This window comes from Hibiscus syriacus, unplaced genomic scaffold (genome assembly GCF_006381635.1).
Source record: "Hibiscus syriacus cultivar Baekdansim isolate YM2019G1 unplaced genomic scaffold, ASM638163v2 tig00005974_pilon, whole genome shotgun sequence".
NCBI lineage: Eukaryota > Viridiplantae > Streptophyta > Magnoliopsida > Malvales > Malvaceae > Hibiscus > Hibiscus syriacus.
Window position 1 is genome coordinate 1,944,319 of NW_024062076.1, and position 18,823 is coordinate 1,963,141.

Below are 18,823 nucleotides of genomic sequence, written 5' to 3' on the forward strand. Positions count from 1 at the left end.
ATTTTGTTGGCTCCTTATATCCAATGGGTATAAGGTAAGCCCTAAGGATGCAGTTCTGGGGAACTTCATATGGTGTACGGATGGAGGGCAGTTATATGGTTTATTTCATTGTCACACTTATGAGATTTTACTGGATCACGATCTAGTTATTACTATTACTGTTAAATATGATTTATATGATTTTTACTGGATACTGTATGGGTAAGATTCTAGAGTATGGAGGTTTAGCTCTGATCAAGCTGGTAAATCCTTACGGACCTAAGGTGGCCCTTGGGTAGGCCCATATGCCCTAAGGCATCCCTTAGTGTGGCTCCTCTGTTGTGTGCTTAGGGTAAGTCCTTATGGATGCAGTTATGGGGAAATGCATTAAGGTGTCGGTTGGAGGGTTTTATTATGGTTTTAAAAATATGTTTTACATTTTTATTGTTTTAAAAAGATTTGTAGCTTTCCACTGGTTTTGTGGGAACAACTAGACAACCTATTGTGATATCTTGAACCTAGTCCTCTGAACGTTTCGTCTGAAGTGTAAGCTTCATGCCAGTTACTACCTGAAATATCAGTGGAACCTCAACTCATTAAAAAACCTGTAGACGGTTGAGTCAAAAAGGAAAATTTATGATGTTCTTTTTATCTGTATGTCCTTTAGCATCACTTGGTAGTTATGTATTACTAAGATTTCCAAAGCTCACTCTGTTACTCACTATTTCAGGTTAAAAGAATTGAACCAGTGCAAGTATCGACATCAGTAAAGGAGTTCCACTGGCGTTACTTGCGAAGTGTGGTGCATGTGTTTATGGGACATGTAGGTGGTATTCTGTTTTTTATACGAGTCTGAAACGTGTATGATTTTAACTCTGTCTGTAATATATGAATGGTTTTCCGAACTTGTATTTTAAATATAAATTGTTTTATGATTTTACACATTTTAAAAGAAATTTTAAATATTTCGGGATTTTTAGTGTGAGTTGTTCCATTGGCCCTAATGTGACACCCCGGATCGAATCGGGTCACCCACATCGGTCTAAGGGGTTACATCAGATCTAAGAAACACTAACACTACCATACAATAATATCAGTTTATCTCGTTTTTTGCTCAATTGACATGATTATTATATTAAATTTAATTCATAATTTGATCTTTTAAGTACATATATATATATGAAAATTCTACAACACTCGATGAGCGTCGACGAGCATCACTACGAGTATCATTAACTTAATTTACAAAAATTTAAAATTTTAAAGGAATCAACATATAATTATAAATTAGTAAAAAATCTAAAGGTAAATTAATTAATATAAAATATTAATTACATTATTTTCCAAAAAAAAATCGGGTAAATTATACCATTGACCACCTAACTGTTGTCCCTTTTCATTTTGACCAGCATTTTTGAAATTTTGTCAATCAGGTCATCTAGCTATTTAAATGCATTCAATCAAGTCACTTGTCATTAATATTTAATAAAATTTATGACGTGGAAGGTAATAAAAGTGGTATAATTACATATTTGACCCTCAATATTTATAAATTCTATCAAATTGGTCATAATGTTAATTCAATACAATAAATTTAATCTCCAATTAGGTGGTGACATGTGTCACTACTAGATTAGAGGATATTTTATTAATTTTAATTATTTAATTTATTTTATATCCAATCAGGTGGCGATATATGATAAGTAAAACACAGTTAAACATAATATACTTTTAAGGAGGATTGAACCAATGTCTAAAAGCATAAAAAGGCATACCTAAAACACTAGGCTACACCCCTCACTTAGTAATATTTTACAACATTTTATATATTTTGTTTCCAGCTGAAAAATACCATATAATATAAATAAAACAAATTAAAACAAAATTAAGTAAAAAAGAGAATTGAACTAAGGACTCAAGAGATGATTAGGTTAGCTTTTACCACTAGACCAACAATTATTTTTACCTCATGTCTTACAACATATTATATTTACCTTGTATTATAATGAAAACAACAAAATGAATCAAACCTTAATTTTTTTTTGGAGAATATATAAGAACCAAAACTATTTAAGCAAATTTAGTTAGTGATTTACAAATATATACATTTTAAAATATAGTTAATATAGGATTTAAAATAATAATAATAAATTTAATATTTTAAAATAAAATTCAATAGGTATTAAAATTAAAATTAAAATTATTAATTATATTGAAAAAATTAATTTTTAAAATACATTTGAAATTAAAAAATCAGTTTCACCAAATTTAGATTCTAAACTATATTTATTTTTATATAATTAAAGAATAATTTTAATTTTTAACATAATTAATAATCTTTATATATATAATTTATTTATAATTAATAATTAATTGAAATTATTAATTATATTGAAAAAATTAATTTAACGATTATATACAAAAGAATAAATATAGTTTAAAAATATACAAATCTAATTTTTTTTATTTTAAAAAAAACTCAATTTAATGATTGTACATATAATATTGTAAATTTTAATCAAATATAGGGTTTGAATCTTTTTATAAGTATGTGAGTTTCCTTTTCTTCTCTCTCATTAATTATAACAACTTATATATAAAATTTTGTAAACAATTACCAAGTGTAGAAGGGCTTAGTGTAGTGGTTCAGGTGTGATTTGTTGTGCTACAAGTTTTTGGTTTTATCCCCTTTAGAAGCATATTATATTACATGCATTTTGCTTATCAAATAAGGTGATGAGATGTGTCACGACCTAATTGGATACAAAATAAAATAAATAATTAAAATTAATAAAATATTATCCAATCTAGTAGTGACACATGTCATCACCTAATTGAAGATTAAATTTATTAAATTGAATTACAATTATGAAAAAATTGATAGAATTTATAAATATTGAGGATCAAACATGTAATTATATCAATTTTGTTAAGTGTCATGTCAATGCTTCCATTAAATGTTAACGAAAGTGGCTTGATTGAATGGATTTAAATAGTTTGATGACCTGATTGACAAAATTTTAAAAATGGTGGTCAAAATGAAAAGGGACAATAGTTAGGTGGTCAGTGGTATAATTTACACAAAAAAGATTACCATAAATAATGTAATTAATATTTTATTTTAGGTAATATACCTTTATATTTTTAACTAATTTATAATTATACATTGAGTCCTTTAAAATTTTAAAAAATTTATAAATTAAATTAATGGTGCTCATCGTTAGTGGTGCTCGTCGGTGCTCGTCAAACGTGGCAGACTCATCCATATATATATATATATATATATATATATATATATATATATATATATATATATATATATATTCATTTCACTTTTCATTTTACTCTTTAATATATGTCGTAATGGTTTGGCATAATAATTAAAAATGCACTAATGTTGAATAGTCACTTCGTTCCATATTTTTAAAAGTAATTTAACCTTCAACGTTTCATTTTAGACATAATGTCTCCATGTTGGATGAAAATTGTTAGTTAACTAACAGTCAACGCTTATCGTTGACATAATGTGTCCAAATGATGATGTGGCACATACCACATGTACATAGGAGATTACGTGGCACATGTCACAAGTACATAAATTAAGATAAATTTTATTTGCGCACTCCTTAAACAAGAACAACTCATCTCAATAAAACATTAGCATCATGGATAAAACTTTTTTCTTTGTTGTGAATTAAATTTGGAGCTAAGAATTCACTTACAATAAAATTGACATAGTCAGCATACCACAACAATGATGTAGCAACAACTAAATCATCAAAGTTTGATATTGTTATAGCAACAAATAGTTTCTCATATGGAAAGCTTTCTTGAATAAACACTCTGTTGTCATCTTCAATTCCTTGTTCCAGCCTCGTAAGGTGATCAACAACTTTGTTTTAAGAACCTCTTTGGCTCTAAGATTTAAATCGAGCTTCTTCAACAATAAGATCCACCTTATTAGTCGTGATTTTGCATCTTAGTAAAGATACCTTTATTGTGTGATTAATGTGAACTATTACTTTTACTCGCACCAAATAAACGTGAAATCTATCAATAGCAACGCAATAGCAAGCAACACTCTCTCCATTGTTGTATAGTTCATTTGAGTCACAGTCAATGTACGGCTAGCGTTGTAGGATCGTGGCGAAAACTTTGTTCTTCTCTTTGCCCTAGGACATCTCCTACGACAAAATCACTAGTGCAACTCCTCAGTTTTAGGGCTTGGTAGTAATTGGCAATTAAAAGTGGTTATCAGATAATTGAGTCAATTTTCGGAAAAGTTGTTTTCAAAATTAAATTAGAAAATATTTTTGGAAAGTGATTTTTTGAAAATTATAAGTGATTTGAGGTTGAATTTATTATTAATAAATGATTAAATTGATTTATACAAATAAAAATTGAGCATGAACCACCTTACCTTTGTGATTAAAGGAATTAGTATTGTTCTTACAGGTCACGGGTTCGAGCACTAGTGATTGCAAAGTTGATTGAGTGTTCATTGTCAAAAGGTTCAGAATACTTAGAACATATATTATTTTGTAATCACCTTTAGCTTAATCAAAATAAAAATGGAGTATTTTTTCATGAGGACTAAAATTGTAACTCTAAAGGTATTATTTACCTCTTTAGAAAGATGATCGAAAATTTCTTTTTTAATTTAGATTTAATTAAAAAAATAGAGATATTTCATAAACCTCATTTTAGTAATTAAATAATATTTTGTCCATCCCAATGTGTCTCTTTTGGTTTTTAAAATTGTCCCATTCAAAATTTCCTATTAGAAAAGTCAACAAAAACACTTATATTTCTTTTTTCCCCTTGTATGTCCCACTCTTTTAAACCTATCAAAATAAATATATCAATAACTTTTTGAGGAAATTTTTTTCATTTTCCTTAGTTAAATATATCTATAAACTATGTGCATAATCAATATATGACACAATTGATGGGACGAAGGGAGTATTAAAAAGATTTTTATTGAATTAAAAGAAAACTAAAAACTTTAGCTAAAATCATAACAGTTATTTTAATTCAAACACTCAATTTCTTTCCTCCTAACTCTTCAATTTCTTTGATTTCCTTCAGAATTTTGGCAGCAAGATAGGTTCATCATCCCAGACAATTGTGCGGTTATTCTTGCCTTTGAAGATAAAGGAAAATCCTCCTTTTTCATGCTTCTAAATCAACAGAACTTATGTGCAAAAAATTGGCACAAATTTCTAGATTTTTCATATTGATTTTTATAAGAAAAATAATGGATCATTAAATCAAAAGATTTCATGTTGAATCTTAAGTTGAAAATTGACGTTTGTTCATAATTTAAAGGATTTGGTCTTTATTATTGGAGAATTTAGACTAAAGATTGGTAATCAATTGAATATAAAATCATTGAAATCGGTTTTAATTCGTTGCATTGTTGTGAATTGATGTTTTTGGAGTGTAATTTCTAACAATTATCTGATGATATTTGTGCCTTTTGTTGTCTGTTTGAAGCTTTTAAATTGGAAGCTTCTAGCAACAATGGATACCAACTTATGCATTAGTAAGATCAGTAGGTATATGTTTCTTTGTTATTGAAATATGCTTATCATCCTCATTTCAATTAAATCTGTCAGTGGCATACTTTCAATAATTTAGGCTTGGATGAATTCTAGTTCCTTTAGCGCTCATGATATTTTGTTCATTTGATCATTGTAGGTTATTACCGATATTGCAAAGTTCGAGGACATTTAAGTAATTACTTTCAATTCGATCATATGCAAATTTTTTTATAATTAGTCAAGTTTATCCTCTCAAAGTTTTTCTTCGCCATCCGGAGAAGTCTTGTTCTTTTTCCATTACAATGGCATTTTCATTATTTTATCCCATTTTTCTCATTTCGATAACTTCATATCCAGTTAATCCTGGTATTTAACCTTTTAAGATAATTTATCAAACTTCATGGATCTTGAAACCAATTTATTTACAATTGGATCACTGAACTTATTATTATTATTTTATTAATCTTCCAATTTCTCTTTATCGAGCCATTTGAGTCTTGTACCATTTTCTGTTCTTATTCCAATTATACGTCTGAGTACACTGATAATTAAATACATCGAATGTATCAATCCATTCCATTCATGTAATTACCATCCATCAATGAGTCCGAGAAGCATACAAAAGGTAGTACAGTATTACCTCAGTTTTCCTGCCATACCAACCGACCATTTTAAACTCCATCGATCACCCTCGAACTTGAATTCAATGCCCAATAATTCCTCAGATACGAAGCAACCGAATTTACATTAGAAACTAAACTTAATTGAGAAATCACCTTAAATTCTGAAGGTAAAAGATCATAAAACAACTTACCGGGTGCAAATTTGGCAAAACAGACTTCGGATGTCGAAAAACATAAAATAGGGCTTTTTGAAAATTTTGATTTTTTCAATCAAAGTCAACGGTCAACAGTCAACGATTAGACCAGTCAAAGTAAATGATTTGACTGGTCAACTCTGACAAAATTCATCAGGTCAGGTCAAAGTTAACGGTCCGGGCCGGGCATACAGGTTGACTCGATTCGGTTCAAACCAGGTTGACTGGTTCGGGCCAGTCTACATCGGTTTTGGAGACTTCCTTGGAGCGTGGACAAGCCCCACATGCACCCGGCGGCGCATGAGCCGGTGAGAAGATGGCTGCTCGACAACCGATTCTTTCTGGAGCATCAATACAACATTACAAGCTAAAATCAATTCAAACATCAACCCCAATTCATTAGAATTAAAGAAAATGGTCGAACACTTACCCACACAGGTGACGGAGGGAAATCGGTGGCGTTGACGCTCCTCACCGGTCCGATTTTGAGCGGAACTGGCCGGGGAACATGATGGGAAGGGCGGTGAGATTCACTGGTGGCTAGAATGGCCAGAATCGACAGAAAACAAATGACGGCCGATGGTTTTCGTTGATATTTTGGCTTTCGATTCATGGCTGATCGTAACGTTTCATGGTAGGAAGGTGGTCGGGTTTTGCTCATCGTTTGACGGTGAGTCTTTTGGTGGCAATGGCTTGAGCTGGAGTAGCCAAACGGTGATGAAATGTGATATTAAAGAGGTTCGATGGGTGATGAACTTGGGGTTATGGATTTTAATTTTTAGGGTTTGCTAATTTGGGGTTAAATTGATCGAGGGGTATATTTTTGATGTATAATAAAAATTGGTAAAATTCGAGGTTGGGTTTCTAGATTTTCGTCAAGTTACACCATAGTCTTTATATTACAACATCTTATAATTTAACCCTTAAATTGGGGTGTTACAATTCTCCCATCCTCAAAAGAATTTCTTCCTCGAAATTCATTCAAGTCATAGGAATGAGGCTTCCATCAGTTCTTCAATATCTTCCAGTAGCTTTTATAGAAGTATGAGTCCTCTACAAATCCTTAACCAGATGAGTATACTTTCTCGTTAGAACACTCCATCATTTGTAAAAAAAGAATTTGAACGGAATTATCCTTCTAGAATCGATTCAATCTTGGTCACGAGGTTAGGTTCATAGAACGATAACATATCCAAATATCATTTGCGGAGTCGAGTTAGAATTTTAGAGGTAAGTAGCTATCACACTACTCGTGAGGTACTTTACATAATTTGGGAAAATGTTATTAATATTCCTTTATGCATAGGTCAAGCCCTAACGGATAGAAAACTTAGGCTAGCTCGTTACAGAGAATGACTCGACCTTGGAGTTCCGACTTAGAGAAGTATAGTTGTAGTCTAGGGGTATGTACTGACCAGACATCCTTTGACATTCAACCGGTCAGTCTATGTAGAAAAATTTGACTCAACCTAGGCTCCAATACCACTAAATGTAACCCCCTCAGACCGATGCGGGTGGCCCGATCCGATCTAGGGTACCACCGGAGCGACCCACCATAAAAATCTCGAAAAATTAATTTTTTTTGTTAAAACATGTAAAATCAAAAAACAATTTATATACATAATAGTAAAATTGAACATTATTAAAAAATAAAGCAGATTCCAAACTCGGATATAAAAACAAAAAATAACCTACATGCTCCCTAATCACATGCACCATACTTTGCAAGCAAGTGGAACTCCTTTACTGATGTCGAAAGCTACACTGGTTTGATTATTTTAACCAAAAATAGAGAGTGAAAGAATGAACTTTAGGAAGCTCAGTAAGACAATACTACCAATTGATGCTATAGGACATGCAGATAAATGAAAGTCGTAAAATTTCCTTATTGACTCAGACCTATAAAGGTTTTCGGGATGAACTGCAGAACCACTGATATTTATTCGAGTAACAAGCATGAAGATTACAGTTTAGAGGAAGCATTCAAAGATCCAGGTTCATGGAATCAGAATAGTGCATCTAGTGTGTTCCAACCAAAACCAGTGAAAAAATATAAATCTTTTAAAACAATAATTGTGTAAAACATAATTTCAAAACCATAGTGGAACCCTCCAACTGAACATCGTTATGCAGTTGAACTGCATCCATAAGAGCTTATCCTAAGCACACAACAGAGGGAGCCACCCAAAGGGAATGGCTTGGGGCCCAAAAGCCTAACCAAAAAAGTTACTCTGTACCATGGGGCCTACCCAAGAAAGATCTCAGAGCATCGGAGCCTACCCAAGGATCACCTTAGGGCCGTAAGGATTTACCAGCTGGATCATGGTTGAACCTCCATACTCCAGAATCCTACTCATATAAAATCCAGTAGAAATGAGTTTTAACAATAAACCATAATATCTGGATCGTGATCCAGTAAAATCTCATAAACGTAACATTGAAACAAGCCATATAATTGTCCTCCACCTGCACAACATATATAGTCTCATGATTAACCCAAGGGAGTGCCTTGGGGCTTGAGAGCCTACCCAAGAAAATTTCTTGGGGCCTCAGAGCCTACCCAAGGGTCACCTTAGGTCCGTAAGGATTTACCAGCTTGATTCGAGATGAACCTTCAACCTACCCAGATAAAGTCCCAATAAAATAGTTCATGTATAACTAATGAAAACAGAAAACCATAGTTCAGTAATTTCCATGATTCCATAAATCAGGAACTATTCATATGTTTCGGTGGAAACCGTAATCAGAGAACGCATGCCATGTTTCCATGGTTCATAAACCAGTAAATCAATAATTTCGATAAAACTCATTTTAAAACATATAAAACTGTCATGTAGTACATGTGGAACACACTAGGGAATCCAAGTATTTATCATAGGCACTTGGTAGTTTATCAGGAATGGAAAACATGAAACTTATGTAATTTGATCAAATTCTAGGAATGATTTCCTATTGAAAGGGATCAATTACAAATGGATCTAATCATACATTTAAAGTTGACACTTTAGAACCTTGTTAAGATCCAGGAGCACCAGGAAGATGATCAGAAACCTTTATAAAAAATAAATTCTAGATATAGATTTACGGATAGTGATTCCATTACTCAACAATCTGGGATATTCATGATTTTATATTGAATTAAGTTTAAAGAACCAAATGGGGTATTCAGTGTCCTTGCATCAGAGTTACTTGTGTAATCAGTTATGATCGGAGTGATTTGAGCTAATAAGGGAGAAATAAAGATTCATGACATTTACAATCTGTGTCGATCTATCGGATTATCGAAATAACTCTAGCTGAACAACTCCAGAACTAATGCATATCGATCGATCAATTCGTTTCCCTTCCAGGGTATTCACTCTTTTATACCAACAATTCTTGTCCATAGATCACTTTCAGAATCATCGATGAATATATCTTAAGGAAATGAATACATATTCCAATGGTAACATACTTGATTCGTGGTTCATAACCCATGAGAACAGTACATTTTGTAAGCCCATCAGTGTTTCATACTTATCCAAGTCACTCACTTAGTCCTAAGTCATTGAGGTTACATAGGTAATTTAGTATTGAGGTTTATTTATTCTTTTCAGAGATGAAAGTATTATTTATTATAGGTCTTAGACGTTCCTTTAGTCATTTTACATTTCTGAGGCTTTCCAAGCCCCACGCGTACCTGGCGGTGCGTGAGTCGACGAGAAGATGGCTGGTCGGCGATCGATTCTTCCTGGAGCATCAATACAGCAGTAAAAACTAAAATCAATTCAAACATCAACCCCAATTCATCAAAAATAAATAAAGTGGTCGAAACACTTACCCACGTCGGTGACGGAGGGAAATCGGCGGCGTTGACGTGACCCATCGGTCGAGTTTTGAGCGGATTCGGCCATGGGAGCACGATGGAAAGGGTGGTGAGACACACCGGTTTAACTCCATAAATTCATCCCTAAATATGGGATTCGTTAGGTCCCTAGATTTTCGTCAAGTTATCCTATAGCCCTCATATTACAACATCTTATAATTTAACCCCTAAATTGGGGTGTTACAGGTATTTTCATATTGAATGAAATTAAAATCAACAATTTCTGGTTAGGGAATGAAGATGATGGCGTAAAGACGGTGACGAAAATGACGATGTGGTTGATTGACAAAATTGTGTGAAGGTTTTGACATAAAAAAGAAAATGGGACATTCACACAATAAATCCTTAAACTTTTGAATATTTTTTAAATTAGTTTGTATTATAACTAAATTGATAGAATATATAAATTATGACGAATAAAACTATTATTGTACCATGTCACATCTCCATTTCCTTTAAGTCAATGGTCAAACTTAATGGCAGGTGACCAAAACGAAACTAGAACATAATGTTAAGTATGATTTTGAAAAAAGATAATTGAGTGAACAAAATGAAACAAAGGTGATAATTAGGGTACTAAACATATACTTTACCCATTATGTTAGGGAAAACTACGATATTAGAAGTATGCTTATGTGATTACATGATATATAATATGTTTGATTGTTAAAATCAAAATATGTTATATGATACGGTTGATAGTGAATTTTCATGATAATTTTATGAGTATGCCATGAATATCCATTTCAACAATGTGAATTTTCCAATTAAGTCGATTCAACCATACATAATATCTATTTTTGTCTTTTAAATATATAGTTACAAATTCAAAATATTGTATGTGCAAGCAAAACATTTTACGTTATTGAATTTGATATACAAAAAGATAATCACTAAAATATGACCTTGTAAACTCATAGAAACTTCTAAGGTATAGTAACATGTCATAGAGTCATGTGTACCTATATTATCTCTCATCCACTCCGCACATATAAAGATACCTTGCGTTTTGCATACATATTGTTATTATTTGGCTTTGCGCCTATACTATTACAATGCTTTTCACTTAGGTATGTATCAGTTGTCCATTTAATTTACAGAGGTCTTACAACATCAACTATATGCTTTAAAAATTGAATTAACTGATTCAATAAGTTATTTGTTAAATATAACTATTCATGCTTTACATGATCCTTATGATATATATTATTTTTATACTCCTTGTGATCTTATATAAGTTTTGATTATGATCCTTGATGCATTATATTGATTTAAATGCATTTCGATAAAATATTATATTGTTTATTTGTATGTTATGATGTATAATACTATATTACTATTTGTATTACACGAACCACTAAACTCGAAGCCCAACATGTAATTTGTTTTTGTAAGCGTGTAAGAATCTTAGATAGAAGTCATAAAGTTCTTATCCACGTTAGACTAATAAGGCGTAATACAGCCCTTTGAAAGTATAGTTTCACTTTTTCTAGTGTTAATGGACTGTGATACAAACATTCACATCAACTGAAAAACAAAGTTGACCTTATGTTTTCATATCAAATTTTCCTCTAGGAGAACATGTACCTTTAGCACCTATGAAGTTTTCAGATTATGCACTCACATGGTGATGCAAACACGTAAATCTATTCCAGAAAGAATGATACAAGCAAGTGGTTTATGGAAATCATTGAAACATGCTATGAGAAAATATTTTCTTTCGACACACTACATCTGTGAACTTAAATAAAGACTTCAAAGACTAAAACAATGTCAAAGCTTAGTGGAAGATTACTACAAGGATGGCATCCTTATCTAATCGTGTAGACATACATAAAGCAAACGAATATACAATGAATAGATTTTTTGTTGGTCAAAATCAAAATATCATCGATTTACTCGACCTACATGGTTATGAAGGCCTTGAATACATAATAAATAAAGCAATCACAATTGAAGATCACCTTCGCAGAAAACCTCAGTTCAGAAAACAATATCAATGTACTTTAAACAAATTTATTTCTTCCTCTACTCCACCTTTTGTCACTAATAATGAATCAAACACTGACAATGATAAATACAATATTGAAGGCATTGTAATGGAAGATATAAATGTTTAACAAAACATTTTTCAATCCCTTACACCATTGGAAAAAAAAAGATGCACTTAAAAGTGAGGTGATGACACTTTGTGAGAATGATGGGGAAACACAAAACGTAAAAGATAAAAAAAGGCAAAATGAAAGAGTTCACTAGTTACAAAAGCCAAAAGAATAATGACCCATGAGTGGTGAGTGAACATAACTATGAGACGAAAATAGTGACTCAAAATATATATGTGAGCATAAAAGAATTGAGAGAGAACCTTCTTCACAAAGAGCCTTGCGTCTTTGTCCACTATAGACAATCTTTGATTTCGATTTCTAGCAATAATACTAGTTTACCTAGTGTGTTTATTTCTCTCTTAGAGAATTTTCAAGAAGTGTTATGTGATCCACCTGACGGATTACCACCAGAAAGAGGGAAAGAAAATCAAACCATTCTAATTCAAGGTTATTGAACCTATTTTGATATAACAAATAAAGGGAAAAAACTTTTTGGACTTGACTGAATTTGTTCAAAGTTTTGAAAAATAATTCAAAATTCATTAAACAAGAGCTTGAACACAAAATATTTTTCTAGGTAATTAGTACCGATATTGTTCTTATAGTATCGATACTGCATGGACAATACCGATATTGTTCTTGAGGTCTCGACACCATAGGCGAAAAAAGTATCGATACTCAAGCGATAGTATCGATATTACCTATTGTTTTCAAAGGTGTTCATATTCCAATAAGCAAAATCAGTACCAATACTCAAGGAGTATCGATGCTAATTTACACTATAGTACCGATATTGTTCAATCCCAATGGTCTTTAACTTCTAGTTTATTTAGATATTACAAAGGTAGTACCGATACTCTTAGCTCGAGTACCGATACTTCCTATTTTGGGCAATTTTCTCTTGTAGCAAATTAATCTCCAACGACTCCAAAACATCCTCATCGGCTAGAAACGACTACAAACTCATTCCAACATATAACAACTAGTTAGAACACTTGAAGAAGGTTGCAACACCTATCCAAGCAATCAAGATCAAGAGAAAATCTTTTCATTCTTTATTATTTCTTTAGTAACATCCCAAAATCTTGGTTAGTAGTTCAGATCGATGGTTCGGTAATTTTTTTTATTTCCAGAAAAGTCATAATTTTGAGAAATTTTAAAGTGGAAATTATTTTAGAATATCATTATTAATTTTGAACTTGGATTAATTGGGTGATTAAATTGAATAATCTAAAAAGAGTGTGATTTTAGTGAAAAAAATGAAATATGATCAAATTATCAAAATTTATGAAACGATTATATCAAGAATGATATTTTCCTCATTGCTTCTTTATTTTATCGTGAACTTTCTTTTTACACTCTTCTTGATTTCTAATTCCCTTTTAATTGGTTTTAATTTATTTTAAGTGATTTTAATGTCATTTTCTTATAATCAAAATTTAGTTATAACTTCCCTAATGTTTTTTCTACTCATCCAAACACGTCCATTCTCTTGTTTTCTCTAATGGCTAAAATTTTCATCCTCTCTTCTCTCCAATCCTTTGTTGATTTTTATTTAGATTCAATCCATTTTCAATCTTGATTTTCAAGCTCTCTTGCTCTTCCCCTTTACCGTGATTTTTCTCTAGCTTGGTGTTGTAATCTTTTTCCTTCCTTATTTATCATTCTTCTTCATCAAATTTTCTGCAAGATAAACTTTAGTTCCTTGGTTCTTTTATTCTTCGATGATTGAAAATAACATTTTTATGATGATTTATTATAGCTTTAAATGAGATAAATTAGATGTTAATGATGATTTTAATATTTTGCTAAATCAGTTTTTAATCGGAAATGGATTTCATTTTTGATTACTTTGAAATAAGTTTAGTTTTGACATTTTTTGGATATCCGGGAATCACCTTGGTTGCTACTGATTTTGGATGGTTTATTGATTTTTGGGAGTTGATTTAAGTTTCTTTTTATTGGTTTTAGGTTGAACAAAGTTATGTTAAAGTTGTGGAAGGTTTCGATTTCAAGAACGATAAGATTTTCGGTAGTTTTGATATTCTTCGCTCTGTTTTCGTAACAGATTTTTCTAATTTGTTTTGGGTATTTTAGTGACATCCTTTTTTTGGGTTTTAAGGTTTTATTTAGGTGTATGATGGAGTAATATTGGTGCACTAATGTTCGGTGACATTTTGGTGTGAGTTTGGATCGATTTTGGATGGTAAAGCGGTTTAGGTGAGTGGTTGTAATTCTTTTATAATGAGCATAAGTAACGTTGATTGGAGGTTAGGGTGGAAAGAATCTTAGTAAAATACTAAGAGTGAGATATGTTTACATTAGCATTGGTTTATATTATGTGAACATTATTAAGTTGACATCGAGCATGATAAGCATGACTATACATGAGCATGATGTTACCTTGTGATGCTTATAAAATTTTTCAACATATGATTGTAAGCTATTATTAATTTGGTATGAAAGAGTAAAGACGCTTTGTTGTCCAAAAATAAGTGGAGACGGTTCACTATTCCTTTCGGGTTGATCATAACAACCACCTTAGTTTGAAAAACTATGTTTTGAAATGAATATGTATATGTCATGCATCACTTGGAAACTATTTAAGGTAAACTTGACTTAATAGGCAATTGTTATTAGTGGTACCTTGGATATGAAAGGCATGTCTAGTAATGAGTACTCAATGTTTTATAAGTTCGATTGTAAGGTATACGAGGCAAGGTTTGTACGATGAGCCTTGCTCCGAGAAGTTATACGAGGTAAGGTTAATGCGTTGAGATTTTCTTCGAAATGTCAAAGTTGGGACCTAAGTGAGTCCAAAATAAAATGAGACGTATTTGATGTGTGTGTGGTATAATCTGGAAAATAAGTTCAAGTTGTTAAATATGAGAAATCTTAATGCATTTCAATAAGAAAGTTTTGAGGTATGTTTTGGTAAATATCGTACAATATTTAGGACGTTTTCATTTATTTACTATGTGCATTATAATGGAAGGTATAGGCATTCAATGGACTTTTAAGCTCACACTCCTTATATAAATTTTTGCAGAGGCTGGATTAGGATGGTATAATGGATTTCATGTTATGTAGAATACTCAAAATGTTGTTATGAACTCTAATAAGTGTTTGAATGGCCTAGACAAGTTACATAGAGTGTAAATAATATGTTAGAGCCTTAGGATGCATGTCATGAGTGAATATGTACCAATTTGTTAAGTGACTTAGGATACAGTGAGTTGTTATTAATGCAATATTTGACTTTTGATGCTAAATTCTAGTATAATGTATTGATCGATGTTATGAAGCATGATACATCTGTATTTTGATGTGTATGAAGTGGTTTGAGTGTGTCCATGCCTGTATCTAGACTATAGGAATGATTTCATGGATGTTTGATAACTCATTCTTGCATTTTCATATGAAATTCTATTGCTTTCCATAAAAAGGACTGATCCCATGGAGATAGGATCGATCCCTTCACATAAAGTATCGATCTCTTGCTCTAAAAGATTGATCCGCATGAAAAGGGATCGATTTATTTGCTTATTACTCGATGAAAATTTGAAAAATTCAATTAAATAAAGGTCGTAAGTATCCCTAAGTCCTTGTTTGACCCCATGAAGTTTATAAATATTTAAAATGGTCTAGAAAATGATTCTTTAATTAATATTTGGTTTCAACTTGGAATTTGAAGAAATTTGTTTTGTCACGCTATAGTGAATAAAGTTTCATAATGGGAACATTATTTGTATGATTCGTGGTTTTATGAGACTTTTAGATTATTTATAATTTAGCCCTTAATGATGCATGTTCAATTGAGTCCCTAGTTGATATTCGATTAAACTAACACTTTGTATGCTACCAATTAGATATCAACAATGACTAATGTTTACCTTAATTTCATAATTTATTGGCTAGTGATTGAAATTTTGTAAAAAGATTTAATTACCCTATTGTAATAATGAGGATTGTCTTATACTATGATCGAACGTTGCGAGATTAAGTACTTATTTACTTGATGCTATGTGTTGTACAATGAATATTTATCTTAATTATTTTCAAAGTAATATGCATGTTAAGGATATTTTTTAATATCTGACAAGATCAGAGTCTAATGTACGCTCAAATATCCATGTCATCCTACGTGACCGGGTATGGGGTGTTACATCTTCTCTCTTGTACACAGAGTGTTTTTTCTAAGCTTAATTTGTAAACACCTACCTTTAAGAAGTTATTCTTGCTTACGTATTTACCTTTTATAAAAGGGGAGTTGTTATATCTTAGCCATTGAAAAGATAAGGAATTCGTAACGATTACTCTTAAACCTAGAAAAATAAAGAACAGATTAATGAATTTGTTATAAATCCTTAATGCATAGCTAATTTAGTGGATGTAGACTTCATTGTGGAATTTGAATCATGTTAAATATTGTTCCCATTGTTTATCTTTTATTCTTTCATTCCTAAAACTTTTTAAGAAGCCAAATCAGCCCTTTTTTGGCTATATTTTTCGATTGATTCATAGAACCTAAAATCCTAACAATTGGTATCATAGCTTGATTCATTAGAAGGTCTTACAACCTCTTGAGATGATCCTTGAATAAGTTTTATCAATTCCTAACAGAACCAAGAAGATGACTTCTACATCCGACTCCTGCTACCTTAAGGACTCCCACTCCATCATAAGGCCTCCCTACTTCAATGGAAAAATTGTTACTATTGGAAGAATAGGATGATGTTGTTCATCCAAGCCACCAACCTTGTGGTTTAGGATTCCATTGTCGATAGTTCTTTCACCCCTCCAAGGAATCGATCAAAATGGACAAGTGAAGATAGAAAGTTTTCCCAACTCAATTTTAAAGCCATGTGCATCATCTTTTTTGTGTCTGTCCCGGATGAATATAGTAGAATATATTCATGCTCTAATGCTAAGGAGATTTGGGATAAGTTGAAAGTGATTCATGAAGGAACAAGCCAAGTGAAGAAATCCAAGATTAGTATTCTCACTCTCAACTACGAGAACTTCAAGATGAAGCCCATGAAGACATAAAGACAATGTCCAATCGATTCACTTCCACCATCAACGAGATTAAAGGCTTTGGAAAGGTTTATCCCAATGAAAAAATGGTGAGAAAGATGATCTCCTCCTTACCAATATCTTGGGAAGGAAAGGCCACCGCCAACGAATAAGCTAATGACTTGGAGTTTCTCACTCTTGATGAGCTCATTGGTTCTTTACTCACCTATGAGATGAGACTCCAAAATAAAAAGGAAGAATAAGAGAATAACAAGAATAAAGAGAAGGTAGGAATCGCCTTTAAGTCCACTAGTGAGAGTAATCAAGTCTTAAGTAAATAGGTGAATAAAGTTGAAAAATGGTCAAGCTCTTCAAAAGATTCACAAAATTCATGTCTTTCAAATGAATACAAGTGAAGTATAAATCAAGCAAGAAGAAGGGTCTCCCGGTGTGTTTTGAATGCCAAAGAACGAGACATGTCAAATGAGTGTCCCCTCCTAAAGAAAAAGGGATAAAGCAAAAAAGAATGCATTTGTGGCTACTTGGAGTGATGAAGACAACTCCAATGATGAAGAAGAAGTAGCCAACATATGTCACATGCCATTGTAGAAGATTCAAGGGTAACTTCTAACTCTTTTGATTTAAATTCTTGTTCATTTAAAGAGTTACAAGAAGCATATGATGAATTGTATTTGAAATTTGAAACTATGAATTCCAAATATAAGAAATTGATTACTAAATTTAAAAATGAAAATGATTTGGTTTTGAAAGAAAATTTTGATTTAGAAAAACAAAATGAAATTTGAAGAATGATTTTGGGGTTTCAAAATTGAAGATTTAAAAAATTAATTTTAAAGTTAAGCTTGAATGCTTAAAAAAAAGAAATCATGTCTCAAAACAATTTGCCTATTTTAAAAATGGCAAAATGATCACATTATCATTTTCATGGTCACAGTGTACATACTTATCCTATAGAGAAAAGAAAATGCAGACACCCATTTTCTTCCAACTCCGAATTTTGAATTTTGTTTATTTTATTTTTTTCTATATATTTAATATTTTCATACATTTTATAAAAAATAAATTAGGGTATTATTATTATTATATATATATATACTCACACATGTGTAGCCTTAGTTTATTAATTAGTTTATTTTTTAATTAAATATATATATATATATGCGTGTGTTTTTGTTTACTATAAGTTCTGTCGTATTTATATTACATTAAATATATGTGCGCGCGTGCATGCATATTGTGTTCAATAAAATATTATATACGCATAAATTAAATAAATTTCGATATATATATATTACTAATAAGTAAAATTATTATATGTTAACAATATTTTCTTTCTTATTTTATTTTATAGGACCAACATACATTACAAGCAACGTAAACAAAAGCCCAATGTAAATTTAGCCAACAAGCCCAGTTGCTCATTAACCCAAGCACAATTAGGGTTTTGTAACCTTATCCATGCTGCTAGATGACTCAA